This window comes from Podarcis tiliguerta, assembly GCF_965153285.1.
Source record: "Podarcis tiliguerta genome assembly, chromosome: 8".
In the NCBI taxonomy this organism is placed as follows: domain Eukaryota; kingdom Metazoa; phylum Chordata; class Lepidosauria; order Squamata; family Lacertidae; genus Podarcis; species Podarcis tiliguerta.
Genome location: NC_139541.1, coordinates 34,068,602 through 34,085,843, shown reverse-complemented (window position 1 = coordinate 34,085,843; position 17,242 = coordinate 34,068,602). Strand labels below are relative to the sequence as shown.

General features: G+C 43.5%; 2 long non-coding RNA genes across 2 annotated transcripts; one reads left to right on the top strand and one right to left on the bottom strand.

Moving 5' to 3' along the window:
* Nucleotides 1-857: 857 nt before the first annotated feature.
* Nucleotides 858-9,572, bottom strand: LOC310682798. Its single transcript, XR_014514171.1, has 2 exons — nt 9,416-9,572; nt 858-1,148 (listed from the first exon to the last, which is right to left on the bottom strand). It is a non-coding gene; the product is annotated as an uncharacterized lncRNA (long non-coding RNA).
* Nucleotides 9,573-11,384: 1,812 nt separating this feature from the next.
* LOC310683427 lies at nt 11,385-13,537 on the top strand. The gene is made up of 2 exons (XR_014514415.1): nt 11,385-11,483; nt 13,245-13,537. It is a non-coding gene; the product is annotated as an uncharacterized lncRNA (long non-coding RNA).
* Nucleotides 13,538-17,242: the final 3,705 nt, after the last annotated feature.

Genomic DNA, 17,242 nt, shown 5'->3' with positions numbered 1-17,242 from the left:
GTATTCTGCCCTGGGCTCTTTTGGAATGAAAGGTGGAATAGGAATTTAATCAGCAATCCTATATGTTGAAAAGTGAATCCAAAACACGCTTTGAAACAACAAGGCTGGATGATATGCCACGACATATAATATGGTAGGACACTTTCATTTTATTTTTCACAACTACATGTGGAATATATATCTATATCATCTATATCTATATCTATATCTATACAGTGCTTTTTATATCCATGTTTAGGGGTACTCTCATTTTGACTCAGAAAAATCACCATTTTATAGTTCAAATCAGGAAAAATAAATACAGTAAATGGACAAAAGTACAAAGATTCACAAAAGTTTAGGGGTATGAATACCCCCTGCATACCCCCAGAAAAAAAACACTGCCTATATCTGCCTATATCTATATCTCCATGGCATGAATTAGGTGAATAAGGTGATCTGTGCTCATGGTTGTATGTGGTTGCAGATGGAACCATGCCAGGGAAAGCATTAGAGGCCATTCCCTTTAGTCCAAACTAGAAGCCAGGGGCAGATTATAAGCAATCATTTCACACAATGGCCAGACAGATGTTTTTGCTTCTCAGTCACAAAAGAACAGCTAAGAAAAGCATGTTCCAAGGACCATCTGAGAATCATTGTTTCCCCAGAAGGACTGTGACAACCTGGCAGAGATGTCCGTCTGGCAGCTCAGTAGACTTCAAGGGGCACCTGTCTGCTCGTAGATAATGTAAGGCACTGGCGAGTTTATCAGAGCCTTTGGAGAACACCTCTCAAATTATATACTTCAAAACCAACACCCCCCTTGCCAAGCAATCTGGTGGAGTTCCCAACCATAACATGATCATTCTGAGTCCCTGTTAACCATAATTGCCTTGACATGTATTTTTTTCGCTTCAGCAATTCATCTCAGCAGCATTTAAGTCATTTGCCTTTGGTCTGCTTTGCTTTCTTCCCATCCTTTGCTGGGTAGCCTTTGGTGTTGGCTACATCTGTGTTTTCCAATCCTCTTAAGGCGGCTTGCCCAAACTGGATTTTTTTTTATTTTTTAGAAAAAGAAATAAATGAATGCAGAGATGCTTTTTCTCCTGTTATTTCAACCTCTACTTGCTCTTCAAACTTCAGCTCCAATGGGCAATGGCTGGGTACTGCTAAAAATGGAAAGAAGTGGGTAAGAATTGGAGCCATAGTTTGTAAAAATTGGTGGAAGGAAGGTTGTGCTGGTGGGACTCGATTCCATTGCATGGACCTCTCTCATAAACACTAAAACTTGTGGGCGTCTAATGAAACTGAATGTTGGAAGATGAAAGAAAGGACTTCTTTGTGCAGTGCTTAGTTAAACTATGGAACTCACCCTTTACATGAGGCAGTGATGGCCACCAACTTGGATGGCTTTAAAAGAGGAATAGACAAATTCATGGAGGATAAGGCTATCGGTGGCTACTAGCCATGATGGCTCTGCTCTGCTGTAAGGCTTCTGAATACCAGTTGCTGGAAACTGCAGGAGAGGGAGAGGGCTCTTGTGCTTGGGTCCTGCTTGTGGGTTTAACACAGGCACTTGTGTGCTCACTGTGAGTACAGGATGCTGGACTAGATGGACCACTGGCTGGATGCAGCAGACTCCTCTTCTGTCCTTATTCAGCTCTAGGGTGCAAGGAGAGGCATCGTGATCCCTGTCCCCACCTTCCACCTCTTGCCTCATCCCTAGTGCAATTATATTCCCCTTGATCACTTCCCAAGCCCATGGATAGTGATTTCCTCAAACATGCCCACCTGGTGCCAATGTCATCCTCCTCTGGGTATCAGCAAAGCCCACGTCTTAGGTTTTCACAGTGCATTTCTGTGCATTTCTGTGCAATGGGGAACGTTGGGTCTTGCGGGGATGGATGTGGCCTTTCCATCTGGCCCTCAGGACTCTTATCAGAGCAACATCCCTCAATGGCCCTGCCTTGCACCCTTCTTGGTGTTTTGGCTTGGCTGGAATGTGTTCTTTAACTCTGATAGCACTCCCTGAGTGTCTGAATGGAGGACAGAGAAGAGTCTGCGAGTGTGCATAGAACTATCCTACTGTAAAGGTAAAATTCACATTTGTTGCTCTGCCTACTTTTCCATTTGGACCTGCCCACCACCATCATGTGGCCCTCAGAAGGCAATGTGGCCCCCTTTCTGAAAAAGGTTCCCCACACTTGCTATACGTGTTTACTCAGAAGTAAGACCCGCTGAGTTCACTTTAAGTTTGGGAGGCAGGGAAGAATTCCCTGAAACTGCACCAAGACCACCAACACCAACAACACATTTATAGCTGCCAGTGGCTGTTTGTGTGTTTTTGATGCTGTCAACAGTTACTCCGCCTCTTGCCCTTGTGTGCCATCCTTATAGTTCTTTCTGATCCTTTCCCGACCAGGAGGGATTGGCTTCAGAGACATTTCAGGATGGAGGCAGTAAAGGGAAGCAATGTTTTGGAAGGAACTTAGTTAAACTTAGTTTAAAAATATGAGGCTCACAAAATAGTGCCCAGCATCAGCAGGGAAAGGGAATAACCCAACTGCATTGTCCTCCCACCCCAAATAATGGCAGAGTGCCTCTTCCAATCCCATAGGCTGAAAATATGGTAGTGAAGTTGCAGGAAGCTTTTCAGCTCAGCTTTTTCTAAAGGCTTGCACCTCAGGTAGCATTGTTGTGAGCACCCTACTATCCCCAATCTACAAGTCAATAAAATGTCTTAAGAGACATTTCCCTCCTTTAAATATATTCCTGTCAAATCAAATAACTTGTTCTTTTAATCCCTCTCTGCCTTACAGTAAAATTAATGAATTTTCCTTATAAAATACTTGAGTGTGTATGTGGGGGGGGGAGGTTTTACAATGCAAAACTCTGTTGCTTATCTAGTTATATCTAAATTAACAGCATCTCTTGCTAGCAGGTGCTATATTTGGAAAGCAACATACTGTAAGCAATTAGAGAATTGTATGTAAATATATAATTTGTCTGACGAAAGAAGCTCTTTAGTGTGATTAACTCTCATTTAAAACTTCACTGTCAAAGGTAAACATTTTCCCCCAAACTACTGAGTCAGGATCAGAAATCTATCAAAAAATGTGTTGGAATGAGGGTGGGTGTGAGGTGCCCATTATCAAAAATAAGAAGCTAAAGTATTTATAGCTGGGGGCTTCAGGGTAGGGGGGGACCCCCAAATCCTTATATAAAAGCATTACTGCAACACTTTGAAAAGATGCAGCCAATATCTTCCATTTGGAAGATGTTGCCAGCAATATGCTGAGGACACAGAGTTCTACTTCTCCTTTCCATCTGCAGGTGAGACAGTGGAAGTGCTGAACTGCTGTCTTGCTTTGGTAATGGACTGGATGAAAGCCAACAAGCTGAAGCTCAATCCAGTTACGACTGAGGCACGGTTAGTGGGTGGTTCCCTAGACTACACAGATGGATAGGAGGTGGCCTGCTCTTGATGTGAGTGGGTACATAGTTTGGGGGCGCCTTTGGATCATATGCTGTCACTTGAGGTTCAGGTGGCCCCAGTGGCATAGAATGCCTTCCATCAGCTTCAGCAGGTGTCCCATCTATGCCCCTATCTGGACAGGGATAGTTGAACTTTTGTTGTCTATGCTCTGGTAACCTCTAGGTTAGATGACTACACTGCATTACACGTAGGGCTGCCTCTGTAGAGGTTCAGAACCTTCAGAAGGTGCAGAATTTGGCAGCCAGGTTGCTTACTGGGGCAAGACGGTTTGAGCATATTACACCTGGCCATAGCTGTCAATGTTTTCCTTTTTTAAAAGGGAAATTCCCTTATTCCAAATAGGATTCCTCTGAAGAAAAGGGAAAAGTTGACAGCTATGATCCTGGCCCAACTGTACTGGCTGTCAATTAATTTCCAGGAATGCTGGTTTTGACCTATAAAGCCTTAAACAGCTCAGGACCACAATATCTCAAGTACTGTCTCTCCCCATACGAACTGACCCAGACCCTGCAATCATTATCTGAGGCCCTTCTTGTGTTCCTCCTTCACAAGAGGTCCGGAGAGTGGTAAGTTAATGGGCTTTTTCTGTGGTGGCTCCCCTTTTATTATATGCCCTCCCCAGAGAAGCTTGACTGGTGCCGTCATTACATATCTTTAGGCACCAGGGAAAATGTTTCTCTATAACCAGGCCTTTGGCTGATTAACATTCTATGGCCTTTTAAATGCATTTGTGGGTTGTTTTTGTTTTATTATGTATTTTGTGTCCCATTTTGTATTTTTCTGTTGTGAACTGCCCTGTGATATTTGGATGAAGGGTAATATGCAAATTTAAATAATAATAATAATAATAATAATTCCCTGCAGAGGTAAAAATTACAGATAAGAAAGTACAGTCATACTACGGGTTACAGACGCTTCGGGTTGCATGATTTCAGGTTGCACACTGTGCCGAACCTGGAAGTACCGGAACGGGTTACTTCTGGGTTTCAGCGCTTGCGTATGCGCAGAGGTGCTAAGTCACGCTTTGCACATGCACGGAAACACTGAATCGCAACCTGCACGTGCACACATGCAGCGCTGTGGGTTGCAAATGAGCTTCCCGCATGGATCACATTTGCAACCCGAGCGTCCACTGTACTCTGGACTGGGATCATAAAGAGAAGTACAGTGGTACCTCGGGTTAAGAACTTACTTCATTCTGGAGGTCCGTTATTAACCTGAAAATGTTCTTAACCGGAAGCACCACTTTAGCCAATGGGGCCTCCCACTGCCACCATCCCGCCACTGCACGATTTCTGTTCTCATCCTGAAGCAAAGTTCTTAACCTGAGGTACTATTTCTGGGGTAGCAGAGTCTGTAACCTGAAGCGACTGTAACCCGAGGTACCACTGTAGTGCTAAAATGATTTCAACTATTTTTCTGAGAAGGCAAAAGATACAAAGATGCTCACACAAATTCCCATCTCCATCAACATTTTACCATGTTGCAACAAGGGCCTAGTTTGAAGTTGATGATGTTTATTCTGCTGTGTCAAATCCAATTTGGAAGGTGCTCTTTGTGTGAAAACTTGAGAAAGGCTTGACAAAACAGCAGTGCTGGGAACTATAAGCATTCATTACCCAACCTACCAAGGCGGAATCTTGGGCTAATGTGGTTGTATAAGGTTCCTATCCACTTGCCACAGCTACTTGGAATTTATTTAGGCATGATGGCAAGATATGAGGAGGGGGCTATCCCTCCCTTAAAAAACAAACAAACCCACAACACATGTTATTCGTGCTCAGTTCCTGTTTCTACTGGCTTGGCTTGCCTGGCAGCCATTTTGTGTTATGCCACAGCCCCACATCAGCCATTCTAGGGCTGCAGCCTATGACACTTTCTCAAAACTCCAAAAAGCTTTGGTGATCCCTGTTCTCGAATGCCATTGTTCAGTGGTCATGGTTACTAGAAACACTGCATGTGTGTAGAGGTCTTTTTATTATTTCTATACACATTTCAGCTCTAGAACTGAAAACATTCTTGGGCTGGATTTTGTGTGCTGTGAATAAAAGGTGGGAGGGCAGTCTATGTCACCCCAAACACTTTGGAGGACGGATGGGATTATAATGTTAATAATTACAACAATAAAACCTTGTTTGTTAACAAATTCATTTTCAAAACAGTGTTCCAGTTGGGCTCCTAATGTCTCTCTGCAAACAGCACAACAAATAGCTCGTCATTATGCCTGGGAATAGTCTGTTAATTTTATCTCAGGCCATGTCCTCCTCCCGTTACACAGAAAAACACTCATTCCTATATGAATGAATGCCTTCCTCATCACAATAATTTCCTAATGACGTTTCATGGTTGAGGGTTGCAGGTGGGGGAAGCCTTGTCTAGCATTGGCAGTAAAGTCCAAAATGAAATATAAAACATCCTTGCGAAAACTTCAGTCGGGGACAGAATGCAGCTGGGGGAAGGACATAAGACTGGATTATGTGTCTCTGTATCAAACAGAGACATCTGCTGGTCAGTTCCAAAATGGCCCCAACATTTCATTCTCTCAGGCTGGAAAAGAGTTTGCCGTAACAGGAAGGCACCACGTTCAGTCGGCTACCAGCTCCTGTGCATTTGCAAGGGGTTGTGCATCTGTTCTGTACAAACCCCAAATCATGAGGTGGTATGTGGTGAAATTATGCCTTAATGTGGTAGGAGCAACCTCCAGCAACCTCTGTAGGCCACTGCATTGGCTACCCCTGCTGTAGCATGTCCCAGAAGCAGAGTCCATCATGGAGCGATATATATACATTTATACAGTAATCCCTCATTCTAACTCGTGCGATTTCAACCACATGCAGTCGAAGGCAGGCTGGTTGACATTGCACAATTCAAGTCCCAAGCAAGACGGACAGCTTAAAACCTCTTTTCATTCCAGTTCCACTTGGGCTACTCAACACAAAAAGAGCTTTTAAACTCTCTGCCTTGCTTACTGGACAAGGCCCACTTGGTGCACCAGTTTGAGGAGTGCTGAGGATGCTATAGGGCATGGGTCGACAAACTACGGGCTGGGGACTGGATCTGGCCCAATTGCCTTCGGGATCCGGCCCACGGATGGTCCAGGAATTGCTGCGTGGATCGGTGTGGGGATTCTGATTGTTTGGGTTGCACCATTCCCCCCCCCCACACACACACACCACGGCAGCAGCACCTCCTCCCTCCCTCCTCCTGGCTTCTCCCCACCCTGCCTAGAGGAGGAAGGGGGCTGGGCTTTGTTGAGCCGCGGTTGGCTGAGCACCATTTTAAGCAGCCCCTCTCCGGAGCCAGCCCTATCACACCGCTCATTGTCCCGCTGCCAGCCAGCCAGCCAGCCACCGCCAGCCACTGCCACTAGCAAAGCACAGGTAAGCAGCCACCAGGGCTCATCTGGTGCTGTGGAGAAGGGTCGGGGGGTATTTTTTTCAAAATATAGTCTGAGGTACAGTGGAAAAAGTTTGCTGACCCCTGCTCTAGGGACTCAGCTAGGTAAAGGTAAAGGGACCCCTGACCATTAGGTCCAGTCGCGGACGACTCTGGGGTTGCGGCGATCATCTCGCTTTATTGGTCGAGGGAGCCGGCGTACAGCTTCCAGGTCATGTGGCCAGCATGACTAAGCCGCTTATGGCGAACCAGAGCAGTGCACGGAAATGACATTTACCTTCCCGCCGGAACGGTACCTATTTATCTACTTGCACTTTGACGTGTTTTCGAACTGCTAGGTTGGCAGGAAGGGACTCAACTACACAGCTGCAAATAAAACATTTTAAATGTGCTGTAGAGTGCAATATACAAATGTGACACTTGATGGCGATGGTGAGCTATTCAAAATTCAATGTATTTTTCAAAACGTTTTTTAAAAAAGCATTTTCACAGTGTTTTTTAAATATGTGTGTAGATTCCACCTCACTATCCCCGCCACCTGCTACCTGTGGGGCATCTCCAAAGGTTTGACTATGAAGGCATTTCACATATATGTGTAACCCTTGGAATCAAACCCACACATAAAATGAAGACTTATTGTAGTGTATTCCTAAGCACATCTCCTCAGTCATAAGCCCCACCGAGAAGACTTGCTTCAATGAGACTTAGGCTGAGTATACACCATACATATAAAGCACAACTCCCCCCCCCCCCAGGAATCATGGGAACTGTAGTTTACTCCCCAGAGCTACACTTCCCAGCACCCATAACAAACTACAGTTCCCATGATTCTTTGGGGGAACTCGTGTGCTTTAAATGTGTGGTGTGAATTCAACCTCAATCCCCATCAAGGGCTTACAGCAAGGACATGGAATGTGGCCCTCCAGATAGTATTGGACTACCACTCCCATAATCCCCTAACATTGGCCATGCTGATTGGGGCTGATGGGTGTTGGAGCCCACTAACATCTGGGTGGGCTGAAGGTTCCTCATCCCTGACATAAATGAGCCATCTTAGTTCTCAATGGCTCTCATTAAGTACCGTGGGAAAAAGTAAAGGGGTTACAATCTGAGATGCAATATGGAGTGAGCAAAGTATGTTCCTTGTTGAAGATATTGGAATATCTGGGGGGGGGGGGAGGTTCCCCAGCAAATAACTTTGCGAGGGGAGGAGTCATTCATTCATAGAGACAGTAATAGTATACATAAGAATAGTCCTGCTGGATCAGGTCAGTGATACGTCTGGTGCAACATCCTGATCTCACAGTGGCCAACCAAATGCCCATGGGAGGCCCACAATCAGGACCAGAGCAGAACAGCACTCTCCCATCTACTATGATGGGGCAAAACGTACCCAATACCCACAACCATTGGTCTCCAATGAAATACATCCCCAGGAAGGAAAGGTTATAATGCAGATGTTTTGTGTTTGCACACAGATGTTCTTCACTCAGTTGCACTCCATAATGGATTTGATATTCTTAATTCAGCATAAACAAAAATTGATAGAGATGCACACGTATTCATTCCAAAGATGTATGATACAAAGAATTGTGTTATATAAAGATTGTGCTTTTCATACTCCCACCATATAATTTCCCCCGCCACACTCTGGATCTCTCTTGCTCTCTCTCTCACACATACCCCAAAGCCAAAAATATAACACGTTGTTCCCCTTAAAATATAAAAAATGAATTGCAACATATACCTACATCTCTAGCAATACTCTGATCTCACTGATCCCTTGGAAGCAGGAAGAGAAAGGTTGTACTCAATCAAAGCCAAATTGAACAGTAAATGGTAAATTAGCATCCAAATTACAGCAGTACATGAATCATAAAAAAATAACTTGGAAATATCAAGAAATTTCCAGCTTTGTATTCAGCCGGTGATGTTTATAGCTGCAGCTCTCTCATAAACGGGTAGGAATAAAGAAACTGAGATGTTCCTAAGAACAGCCTGGCCAATAAAGAGAAAATTTGCTAAACTGCCATAATAAAGCATTAATTTCTACAGGGAAGGGGAACGTCCTTGTAAAGATGTTTACTATACATTAGAAGACGTCCATAACAGTTTGGTTTAATAAAGTCTCTTTCTCTTGTTTCTACGGTTCTCATCCTGTAATGTGGCGTCAAGACCACATAGAGATAGACAATGATTATCATCCGTTCTGGGTTAACTCGAGTCAAGTTACTCATGGGAGTTGCTCTCAATCTCTTTGCCAACCCTTAACGCGTCTTAGTAATTAGAATTGACAGTCAGATGTTAGATTAAAATAGAGGCTGGTCGTTGCTATGTTAAAGAGATGGTATAAGATCCCTTATTTGCATGTGTCTCCTTAATAAAGTGTTTGCTAAGTGGAGACGATGCTCCCAAAATGAAATTGGGTTTTTGTGTGTGTTTTTTTGCCTTTCACGTACTGCAAACATCACTCGGATAGGCAACAAATGAGCAAATCTTCTCCGAGCCGCTTTGATGGTGTCTAAATTTAATTTCGGAGCTCACCATTGCATCAGCCACTCCTCGTAATCATTTGGCATTTTACGGAACAGAGAAAGATATTTAATTGGAGGCAGGGCGTACAGCCCAAGTCTCACAACGGGGTTCATTCCAAGGCAAGGCCAGCAGTAGGCCCTTTGCAGAGCTTTGGCCTCAGCAAGTGCCCAGTGATGCATTCCACTAGCGCCAGCCCTGCCTTGTTATGCTGTCAATTGAGTTCTTTTTGTTGCCTGGGCAACAAAAGAAACATTGATTGATTTCTGGCCTGAGCTTTATGGGCTTTGTGATTGTTGGTGGTTTTGATGCTCTATTTTGCTTTTTAAAAAACAACTATTAGTTTTACATTAGGGGTCCTGTGAATCAAAGCACAAGATATATTATACATGGGGGGGGGGGTTAATAAGAATATCAAGTGCCTGTACTCATACCTTTATAAAATGTCATGGGTGCCAGCACAAGTTGGGTGCCATGGGAAAGGGGGGGGGGAAGGGAGGAGTGACATACCGTACTTTGTAGTTTTTTGCCGCCACCACAACCCCACATTTTGTACTACCTTAGCCATAAAAATTTTTTAAAAATGCGATTGATTGGTGGCACAACCTAGCTGAAATTCAAATGAATTTGTTTTGAGCATTCTTCTGGGTCTCACGGGTCAGATAACAAGAAGGAAAATATTTGCAGTGCTACCTCGGGTTACAGACACTTCAGCTTACAGACTCTGCTAACCCAGAAATAGTACCTTGGGTTAAGAACTTTGCTTCAGGATGAGAACAGAAATTGCACAGCGGCAGCGCAGTGGCAGCAGACGGCCCCATTAGCTAAAGTGGTACCTCAGGTTAAGAACAGTTTCAGGTTAAGAATGGGCCTCCAGAACAAATTAAGTTCTTAACCCGAGGTACCACTGTACAGCCCAAAAGTGGATGGAGAGAGGGAGAGAAGCAGCTGTCAGTTTCTATGATCAAACTGAGGTCCATGGATGTTTATTAAAAAGCAAAATATGTTGTTGTTGTTTTCTGGGGGGGGGGGGAGAGAAAGAAAGAGAGAAAGAGAGAGAGAGATTCCACTGACATAAACCTTGAAGCCTGAGAAGGTCATTAAGCTGTAGATAAAGTTGCAAGAGGTGTAGGCAGGGCAAAGTGAGGAAAGAACAAATAATGGGGTAACCAGATTAAAGTTGCTGGTTTAGACATGGAATTCCACTGGCGGAATGCCTCTTATGCGGTTCAATTACATTTTTTTTTAAAGCATTAATTCTGTTTTAAAGGTTCGTTCTCTACAAAATGGCCAAGTTGTTTAAGTTAAAAGTGAATAAGTACCTAACGAGTCATTAAAATCTATAAGACTGTGCAGCCCGCAGGCAGCTCCATTACCTAGACTCAGTCAATTGTCGCACCATGTGATAAGATGAAGACGTTGGCTTGTTATTGGGAAATATAAAAGGTTGAATGGGGCCACTAATAAGCCACTTCAGGATGTGTTAAACTTGGTAACACTGTTCGGAAAAGCTTGGCGTGTTTTCCCAGACAGTTTTACAGTATTAGAGAGTTTGTTTCTTGGAACTGTTGTTTCAAAGAGCAATCTGCTCACAACAATTCACATCTGTCAGAATATTATGCCGGTTCCAAGATGCAATTGGTGCCTGAGGATTTTTTAAATGTCCTTAGCATGTCCACTTGGGAGGGTTGATGAAATGTTAATGGTAGCTGTTCTTCACTCCATCTTAGTGAGAAAGACAGAAATTACAGGAAAATATGAAAGGTATTGAAGTATAGGTGGGTTCCCATGAGGCAAGACGCAATGATAACAGCAAGAACCTTTATTGAACTTACAGAACTAGACAACAGGGGAAAAGCAACTGCTTATATACATTTCTGAAGGCCTGGGCCACTCCCACTCCCAACGTGATTGGCTATCTAAACTCCCAAGCTGCGAATCATAACTCAGAATTTAAGGGCCAATGGCAGAGGCCCAAATCCTGAATTGTTCTGTGATGTATCGAATCAGAACACAGGGGCTCAGAATCCTTAGTCCAGACTCAAGCTCAGGCAAACAGAGACCACTGAATACATAACAGGTATCACAATCTGGAGAAGTGAGAAATTCAAGAGGAGCCCTGCCAAAACCAAGCAAAGGCCCATCTAGTCCTATGTCCTGTTCTCATGGTGGCCAACTAGTTGCCCCAATGGGAAGCCTGTGAACAGAACCTGAGTACAACAGTGCTCTCGCCACTTATAATTCCAGCAACTAGTATTCAGAAGCCTAGTAGCTATTCATAGCCTTATCCTCCATGAATTTGTCTAATCCTCTTCAAAAGCCACCCAAGTTGGTGACCTTCACCACATCTTGTGGAAGTGAGTTCCACAGATCTCAAATCTTCCAATTTCCAGCTTCACTGGATGATCCTGAGTTCCAGTATCATGAGAGGGGGGGAAATGTCTCCCATGTCACTTGTGCCATGCCCTGCATCATTGGAGGTGGCATGCTTCTGAATTCCTGTTGCTAAAATGCATTGCGGGACATTTTTAAATGTCAGCTTGTCACTTCCTGCATCCTGAGATGGAGGCTACATGTCAGATGTCAGCATGGCTATGGGTGTCAATTCCAAGGTGCTGTGCAGCTGCTTAAGGGTGCTGCATGCTGCTATCAGATGCTTCCCAGTGGGAAATCGACACCATACAGTAGGGATGGAGAACGTCAGGTGCACTGGCCCAATGAGGTCCTCTGCATCTGATGCTCAAGGCTTTCACCAGGCCCCAAATTCACCTCAGCTGCACACCTTCTCCCCAGGCTGCATCCCTCAGCGAGGAAGGGCTGTAGCTCTGTGGTAGAACACCTGCTTCGCACGGAGAAGGTCTGAAGTTCAATCCCCAGCATCTCCATGTAGAGATGGGAGAGACTCTGCACCCAAAATCCTGGAGAACCATTGCCAGTCCCTGAGCTAGTTGGATGGTCTGAGTTAGATGGATCAATAAGTCAACTTCCTGTGGTTCCAACTTGGAAGCCTCATTAAGTGTTTGTGTCCTTGAACCCTGAGAGTGAATCTTGCTTGCCTGAAAGGAGGAGAGAGAGGACTGTGTGCAGAAACTAGCATACAGTACTGTGCAAAGGAAAAAAGCCCAGGGAGGTGGACCATGAGAGGTAAACCTACTCAAAGATGGAGCCATGCTTCTTTTAAAAAAAGAAGATATGAGTTGCATAAGCTGAACATATGCATTACTTTACTTAGAAATAAATTGCACTCAGTTCCATGATGTTACTCTCCAGGAAGTACGGTATGCCTAGGATTGCAGTCTTTTTCTTTTTTCAATATATATATTTTTTATTAAATTTGACAAACCATTTCACAATGATCTCCATATCAAAAAATTATGTTGTTTCATAAATTGACTTCTCACCCCCACCTCCACAGTGTTTTTACTCGAACCTTTTCTACTGTATTATATCTTTAGTTATTACAAAAAGTGTCTCCATCACCATTATTTTATGATTTTTCTTCCGCTGCTTTTATCTCAAATCCTGCCTGCGATTTCATTTGACTATAGCAGGGCTGTCCAGCAGGTCAATTGTGATCTACTGGTCGATCGTGGGATGTCCGTGGCCGATCCTGGTCAAACTTTGAACCCTCAGCTATCCCCCCCCCCAAAAAAAAACCCACACAAAACTTTGGCTCCCTAAAAAAAGCTCAACAAGTTTGGTCAATCTAATGCAATGGGTAGATCACTGCCAGTTTTTTTTATAGTGGGAGTAGATCCCAGTCTCTTGATAACTGGACAGCCCTGGACTATAGTATTTAGGATTACAGTCTTAAGATTTGCTTTTTTCCCTCTTCCACCAGTGATTGGAAAGAAAGTTCATCAGAACTTAAGAGAACTTAAGAGAAAACAAAATATGCTTTGCCCTCCAAAAAAAGCCGCTATTCGTTGTTTACAATTTTAAACCCAGCAAGCGGATCTCCACATCAATACAGGAAAACATATGCTGAATTCTTCCCAAAGAATAAGAGGAGGAAGGAAGGAAGAAATAGATGATCGAAAGCTGCATGGAGACGCATTTAAGCAATAAAAGACGTACAGAGCATCATAATGATCATACATTATTAATTATAAACAGTATTCACTTTGCAGAGTACAGCTGTCAATGTATAAATAGAAAGAACTCAGCAAAACTATTGCATGGAAGAGAATCCAAAATTAGGGGCGGGGGTGGTTTTTTGGGGTTGTTTTTTTTTAATGTGTTTGCACTTTGTGAATTATTCAGCATGCAAGTTGCCTTTGCAAACAATCTATGGAGAAATTGTCCTGCACAACCCCCATGGGATGTCAGTGGTGTTCATTCAGGAGACGTGGTGCTCTTTATCAAAAGCATTTAACTTTTAAATAAAATCTGAGCTTCTTGAAGAACTGCCTCTCCACCCCTACCCCCTAAAGCCATTGCATGCATTAAAATGTCCTAAACAGAAAACACTGGGAAGGCCTGATGCACGGCTGCCATCACGTAAAAGCATTTTATTAGAGCAAAATATTAGTTTTGTTTGTTTGCTTGGCAGCCAGCATCCTTATTACTGCAGAATGCCTCTGGTTCCCAGCCTAAAGGCATTCAGAGTTCATCTAGAGATGGAGCAGGGGACGGCAGGCACTTCACTTCTGCACCTCTTGCTGCTGAGCTGAGCACCACTTCCTATTCCAGTGTTGTCTGATAAGCTTATGGTGGGTGGGTATGATGCAAAGCTCAACCTGATGCTCAGCAGATTGATTGCAGGTGGAGGTGGGCAGCCTGCCCAGGGCTCCCTCCAACCTGAACCTGGAGACTGAACATGAGACCATTCTGCACAAATCACATGTCTTCAGCCTCTGAATGTGAGTCAAAACCTTGGCATTTCATTCATTCATTCATTTTATTTGTATGCCGCTTTTCCACCAAAAAAAGAAATCATGCTCAAAGCAGCTTACAAGAAAGAAAACAAAGCCATTTCAAAAGGAAACAGTGCAGGCCCAGGATTTGGGCTATAATATAGAACTGAAAGAGTGGGGGAAATTACGGGAAGTAAACTGGAAATTTACGGCATGATAGACTCTGAGGAAAAACTTTCAAAAAATGCAATACCTTTGGTATTTGACCCCATGGAAGCTTTCAAAAATGTATAAAAATATATCTAGTACTTGTTGGAGATGTGGAGAACAAATAGGTACAATGTTTCATATGTGGTGGCTATGTAAAAAAAATAGGATTTTCTGGGATTGTATTTATTCAGAACTTTAAAAAATGTTCAGGGTGTCTTTCTTAAAAAACAACAACAACAACCAGAAGCTTTCCTACTCAGAATTACAGGACCAGACATTCTGAGGAATGTAAGAGAAATTTTTCTGTATGCCACTTTCACAGCAAGAATCCTAATAGCGTCTAATTGGAAAAGTGATAAAATCCCTTCTGGATCAGAATGGTTACAAAAATTGATTGAATATGCACAACTAGCCCAATTATCCGAAAAAATGAAAGATAAATCAAAACAAACATTCATTGTAAAATGGGAAGTTTTCAAAATATATCTTAAGAATAACTCTTGCAGTATGAACTCGGTCGCTGCCTTTGAATAACTTCTGTAGCTGTACTAAGTAAAAAACAGTGACTCAGGAGAAATAATATTTTATTATAAATTGAATGGATAGGTTTATGCAATAAGTTTGTAAATATCAAATGAAATATGGAGATGATGGGAAGTTAGATGTGCTTAAAGAAAATGTACAGTCAGAACATAGGAATTTATTTATTTTTTTAGCTTTGTATTTCGTATAACAGGTGACGTAAATGTATGGTTTTCTTTTATTGATGTTTAAGCACAATAAAGCATAAAAAAAGGAAACAGTGCAAAAACAATTTCATAATAACATAGCAAAACAACACAATAGCAAATACAAAAAAAAAATAATCAGTAATATAAATATAACAAGGTTACATAGGGAACATCCAGTGGCCAACGGCAAAAACAAGGGAGCTTTACAGTTTCATCTTGGCTCTAGAAATAGTCCCTCTTCTGCAGCAACTTCTTATAGGGCTTCCAAGGACTAGGGGTGGGGTAGCTGGAAATAATCCTCCCATGATTTTGCTCCCTGGGATGCTGCAGGACAGGGGAAGGCAACACAGTATAATGCTGCGAACTCCAACTCCCATAAACCCTAGTCAGTTGGGTCAATGATAAGGGATGGTAGGAGCTTTAGTTCAACATCTTCTAGAGATTCAACCCATGGAGCTACTCTTGCTGCTGAAAGTCAGTGCAGACAGTGGGTGCCACCAGTTGTGACTTTGCACAAGTAGAAGCCCTCTTATGGCTGGCATTTGGCACACTACCAGATGTCTGTAAAAAGATTCCTTGCATTTTCCCACTCTAGCCACCATTTCCTCAGCTCTCTTGCTTTCCAGTTAGCAATTTTATTCAACTTTTTGTTAGAAGAGGTGCAACCTCCCCCCTAGCCCAACATCAGTTAATCTGCATGCCATTCCCGATATAAAAGTGAACTGTCAAGGACGTCGCAAGAAAAGGTCTACAATTATAATGCCGCATAATCAAGAAACACCACCTGTCTCAGAATTCATTACCTCTGTCAAGCAGGCAGCTGTATATTCTCCACCACCTGACAGAGAGGGCGCAGAAACTCCACAGAGTGACAGGTGATGCTTCCTGTTTAAATCTAAAGGGACACCAACAAAATTATTTTAAACAAATATTTTAATGCCCGCTTGTTATTGACTCTCCAGGGTTTCCAAAACAGACTCTGAAGAACACTGAGTAGCTTTTATCTCCCTGCCAATTCTGTTTCCTTTTCACTTGGAGAATGAAATATCCCCTGCCCCCGCTGGCAGGCTGTGTAAAGATGGGCAGCATTCTCCCTTGCCAATACTCTTATCTTGAAAAGAGTGTGTCGCGAAGTGGTCGTGTCCATTTGGGAATAGACCATCACGCGTCAAGCATGATGGAGAGAACTTTTCTAGACAGTTCCAAGGCTAACCTTCCTAGACACAGTGCAATTTAAGGTTAGGAGCAGCCTTCCCCAACCTGCTGCTCCCTAGGTGGTTTGAACTCCACTTCCCATTACCTCAGGAGTCTGGCTTTGGCTCATGGAAAGATGCCCTTGTGGTCTGGGTGAATCCTCTGGGATTTCTTGTTGCTGGGTGAAAACACTGAGGCCGGTGCCTCCCCCCCAATGTAGCATCACCTGGGAGTCATCACTCCGGTGTCCTAACACGCTGATGTGACTCATATCCAAGGACATGAGCACACGACAAGCTGAGTTCAAACAGAAGCTAAGCCTTGAGGTGTAACATCTAAGCCTAATTTATTGCGCACAAAATCAAATGTATCATAACATGGCTTCTCTCTCTGTCCTTCTTCCTCGGAGAGAGAACTGCAAAAGCAATAGCTATACAGAACGGAACAGCATATCTCAATTTCCTCTCACAAGACTCCAACAATCAGGAATGTAAACACAGACATGTGACATGTAACAATCCCACACATCTGCAGCACAGGAGGAATGGAATTCCCAACACTTGTCCTCCTGCCTCAGGTGCAAAGGTCTCTCCATCTTCTTCAGTCAGTTCTGAGCCCTGACCTGGCTCTCCATCGGGTGCCCCTACAGCCTCCACCTCTATGCCCAGATCACTGCTGGATGCAGGAGGCATCATAGGACTCTTATCAGCTCAGCTGTGGCAGGCCAGCTCCCTCAGGCCTCCTCTCCCTCCTCTCTCACCTGAGGGCAGCCATTCCATCAGATTGCCTCTGTGGGAGAGATGGGAAGCAGAAGTCTTGTTTTGTCAGCTTTGCTGGAGGCCCAGCTC